The sequence below is a fragment of the Penaeus japonicus genome, unplaced genomic scaffold, assembly GCF_977035675.1.
Source record: "Penaeus japonicus unplaced genomic scaffold, GWHDUDI00000001_assembly GWHDUDI00000024, whole genome shotgun sequence".
Lineage (NCBI taxonomy): Eukaryota > Metazoa > Arthropoda > Malacostraca > Decapoda > Penaeidae > Penaeus > Penaeus japonicus.
In genome coordinates, this window is record NW_028234426.1 from 23,279,266 (window position 1) to 23,284,265 (window position 5,000).

The 5,000-nt window shown below is 35.2% G+C and overlaps 1 protein-coding gene and 1 non-coding gene across 2 annotated transcripts in view; one reads left to right on the top strand and one right to left on the bottom strand.

Moving 5' to 3' along the window:
• Positions 1-520, top strand: part of LOC147469093 (uncharacterized) — an 18,422-nt gene extending 17,902 nt beyond the window's left edge. The window contains exon 5 of the mRNA XM_086550813.1: positions 1-520. This exon is cut by the window's left edge and continues 2,840 nt beyond it. The gene's annotated coding sequence lies outside the window, so the exon portion shown is untranslated.
• Positions 521-4,257: 3,737 nt separating this feature from the next.
• TRNAT-CGU (transfer RNA threonine (anticodon CGU)) lies at positions 4,258-4,329 on the bottom strand. Its single transcript has one exon. It is a non-coding gene; the product is annotated as a tRNA-Thr (tRNA).
• Positions 4,330-5,000: the final 671 nt, after the last annotated feature.

Sequence of the window (5,000 nt, forward strand, 5' to 3'; positions counted from 1 at the left end):
GCTAAAGTACTCCCCCTGTTTTGTACTTTAATTTTCTCCTCGACAAGTGTTATTCCCATTCGTATTTTTCTCTGCAGTTTGCAAATCTGCATCTCTAGAACTTGCACATATTACTTAGTTTCGATTCCTCTTATCTATGCTCTTCTCTTGGCAGTTGCAAGGTGTTATTATTGATTGCTATTTGTTGTTCAGGGACCCTTGCAAGTCGCACGCCGCTTAAGAAGCCGTGCAAGGTGCATGTTGATTCGTCCCCTCCTCCTGCACTCGAGAATCCCCCATTTGGCCGTGCAAAGCTGTTTCGTCCCCCCAGCGGTCGAGAAGTTTTCTTTTTTATCTATAGTTACCCCCTCGCGGACGAGAATAAGGCCTTCCTGTAATCACACCCACCTGCATTTACCGTACTTATTGTAGTTCTGTATTTGTACGTGTTATATGTATGTTTATTGGAGCTACCCATTTTATGTAGACGTGAGGCTAGTCTCTTTCTCTCTCTCTCTCTCTCTCTCTCTCTCTCTCTCTCTCTCTCTCTCTCTCTCTCTCTCTTTCTCTCTCTCTCTCTCTCTCTCTCTCTCTCTCTCTCTATATATATATATATATATATATAGATATATATAGATATAAATATATATTTATATATATATCTATATATATCTATCTATCTATATATATATATATATATATATATATATATATATATATATATATATATATACATACTAATAGGCTAGTGCCTATTAGTATACTGCAGTATTTTATATATGATCTATTTCTCTCATCGTATATGTTATATGTTTAATAGGGCCACTGATTAACGCCCATCGGTGCCGCTAAGCCGGTTAATGAATTTTAAAGTGTTTGTTTTAGCTTATGGTTGAATGTCACATGCCCCTGCGAAGTCTGGAGCAGATAGCCTCCAATGACCAGGAGTCCATTTTGTAGCATGGAGACATTTTCTTATCTAGCTTATGGCAGTTTGAGCCTGGTTATTTCTCTGACTTAGATAGGATGGAGGCCGTTTAGTAGTGTGGTCCGAGTGATGAAAAGCACTGCTATTGCTCATCATGTGACCTAAATCACTGATTATATCTCGCTGTATCAGTTGATTGTTATAATCCTAGTATTCAGTCTTGACCTGACGTTTCCTGCTATGTCCGCTTCCGTCTTTAACTACAGCTGTCTCTGGCAGCTGTGCTTGCTAGAGGGAGTCCGGAGGAATACAGAGTAGCCCAAGAGGCACACATAACTAAGGACAGACAGAAGAACAGGTAAAGAAGGAAGAGAAAGGACACAAACAAAGAGAACAAGTTAGAGCGAACAGCTCTAACCTCGGCTGGAGGGACGCGTATTGCCAGGCCATCAATAAAGAATGTGACAAGTGAACATCTGTCTTTCCCACCAGCTTACAACGGGCGAAGCTAGTGGGTTAAACACATAATAAAATGAATATGTTGGAATTATATTCCAATTTACTTTCTCTCCTAAAAAACTAACCACAAAAAACAGAATATATTAAAAAAGAAGTAAACGACTACACTGTACTTATTCTACCCTGGTACAAATAATGCTATTAATTATAAATAAAGATAACTTGATAATAAAATGATGATAGTCCTAGCTGCCAATACCCCCGATAACATGATAACAATCCCCAGGGAAGATTTGAAAAAAAAATAAAAATTTTAAAAAGTTTATTTAGGACAAATCGCATATAATAAAGTGTAAATTGAATCGCCCGATGTAGGTAGCGTCATACTCCGTTGTAGAAATTTGAATTGGAGTTTTAAAGAAATATAAAAAAAAGGTTTTCACATACTTTTATTTTTTTTATTATTATTATTTTTTTTTTTTGATGATAATAACTATCATTATTATCATCATGGTAATGATAATGAGGATAATAATAACAATAATGATAATAATAATAATACTAATATTGCTAATAAAGAAGACAAATAATAATAATGATAATAATAATATTACTAATATTGCTAATAAAATATACAAATAATAATAATGATAATAATGATGATAACAATTACATTGTTAATAATTATATATATATATATATATATATATATATATATATATATATATATATATATATATATATATGTGTGTGTGTGTGTGTGTGTGTGTGTGTGTGTGTGTGTGTGTGTGTGTGATTCCCTGTGATTTCCTTCGTGTTTTCTGCTAATAATTTGCCGGCTCGCTACCAACCCTTGTATACTTACACTGGATTAATGACACGTGAGTCTGCTGAATATGGTGTAAAATACCTTTACGCCATGAGACCATTCACCATAAAAAAAAGAGAAAAAAACATATATATATATATATATATATATATATATATATATATATATATATATATATATATATATATATATATACATATAAGAGTGCCAATACAGAAGTCTTCATGGCAGTTTACGTCTAGACGTCTATATCATCTTACGCCCGCTGCACAAGAGTTTGCCGTGACAAAGCAAATCGTCCGTATGTCCGAAGTCTATGAATTACCGGTCCCCCTCCGCCTCCGTGTTCGGGACGTGAGGCTGCGACATCTTGTTCCTTGAGTGGTAGAGCGGGGCCCTGACACCTCTCTTGCGGGGACTGGAAGACTTTTAATGGGTCGTCTTCTAATGCAGCCAGCCAGTTGAAAGTTTGGATTCAACAATTAGCCCTGGCGAAAATTCCATCTTTACGCTATTTCAATTGTTTTAAAATAAAATCACTGATAGTAAGAGATTTCATTTATACTCGTGTTCGTGAGTGGTGAATTTGGTGGCCTTGCTGTCGTATTGAAAGGGGAAATGTTTTCCAGACTAGTCATGCCACAAAAACTTGTGCCGGAGTATTAGAAAATCCGAAGAAGTCAAAGCACTTGAAAAAGCTACAGTAATTATTGTGTTGATTAACATTTAGATGGATACATAAGACACATTGCAATACAGAACTGTTACTTAAAGTTCTATATTTTTACATTTTCTATGATTACATGAAAGCATGGTTATAAATCTTGGATAACTATTATATTTATCATATTCAACAATTGCTTGTAAACAATCATAAAGTTTCACTTAGCATGTGAGTGTTACATTGCAAGTCTTCAAAGTTTTTTGCTGATATTCAATTTTCAGATTCGGAGAAGTCTAAAGCACATGTAAAGGTTCTTTAGTGTGCAAATACAATTACAGAGTGAGCCACATACATTGTGATGTGAGTATAAACTAAAACACAAATAAGTAATCTTTACATATATTTGTGGAAAATATTTTTTATGTATGATCAAATGATAAAATAACCGACATTTTCTTGTGAGAACAAATATTGCCATCTACATTTTTCTAAATAACGTTTAATATTAATTTGAGTGATCAATCCGTAATTCTTACTTACAAATGTATAATCCATTTTGTTAGAAATACAGCACCGGTGTTAATGAACCTTTTTATTAATATGCTAGTGTAAACGATTTGATTTTTATTTTTTCTGAAAATATTGAATAAAATATTATGGTAACGGAAAAGGGAATGATGCTTCCACTGCACTTTTTTAGCTTTTTTGTCAGACGAATTGACGGCTTTTTGTACGTCCGCATGCGAGTGTTCCCTGACTCGTAGATTGCCGCTTGTAACTGCGTGCAACCCCAATTAGTACTTGAGCCATGGAAGTTTAGCGTTTTCACAAATGTAACTACTGACTGCACAGTAATCATATGTGCCGTAATTTTCAAATGCTTTGACCTTGACGCAAATGAAGCGCGGTGGTGGATGTATGACGGTAGCAGATAAATCTAAATAACATGATGTTAATCAATTTGATATTTCAATCTATCTTTTTTTTTTTCTTTTTTTTTTTTAAGACGGCTTTGCTTCACAGGATGTTTCGAGGACCACGGGTAGTCTTCAACAGACTACAGAAGGAAACACTGAAAGGTATTGTTCACACTGGCATTACAGATAAATGAATGCTCATTTATTTTCTCATAATACTAAACACAAAGGCGGATTCTAGGAGTTGTGAGCATTTGGTAAATTTAAGCCTCATTGTGTTTCCCACACCTGAGCTATTCCATACAGCTGTCCCGTAAATATGTTCAAAAGTTCATGAGGAATCCGTCATTGTTCGCGGAGAAACGTCACGGCTGAATTTAATCTCTGAATGTGCCCCAAAATATGACAGGGTTAGAGCTTCTTCAGTTCGCATTATGGGTTAATTAAATGCGTGAATATTTCTACGCCTTTTGAACACCTGTGCCCCCTGTGAGGTTTGAACTCACGACCCCTGGTTTACGAGACCAGTGCTCTACCACTGAGCTAAGGAGGCTGGTAAGTAGTTTATATAGTATCTATTTTTTCTCAATTACTACTTTCGCTTGCAAAAAGAGTTAAAAGTTATTTTTATAGCTTACTTCTATCACTCTTAGCCAATGCAGAAAGATTATGCTTGCATATATATATAGTAAAATACATATGAATTTGTGTGTGTGTGTGTGCGTGTGTGTGTGTCGCGAGTTCAAACCACACGGAGGACACAGGTGTCAAGTGAACGTGAGTGCACAGATATTGGTCAGTGTATGATTGTCCTTGGGTTGATGGGGCCTCTTACACTGATGTGCGACAAGAGAGGAACGCGAGACAGCATTTTCTCCTGTCATCTTTCATGTAGCTATTTTACTTGCCTCTCACAACTATCTATTACTATTATCAACATACTTTTTGTAAATCTGCTTTTTGACCTGTGATGGTATATGACAATATTTTCCCTGCCAAAGCAACTTTGTCATAATCCAGTCTCTTACGATTAATACTGTGAATTTTGGATAATATTTACATCAACAGTTTGCTGGATTTATTCATTATCTACTATGCCAATATACGGCACAATATTTACTACAACGTAAATAACAAGGTCTAAAAAATAACGCTTTATCATTCTTAAAACTTTACATTCTTTATCTATAAGAACACTAAAATGCCTTTTGCAACGACCTGCTT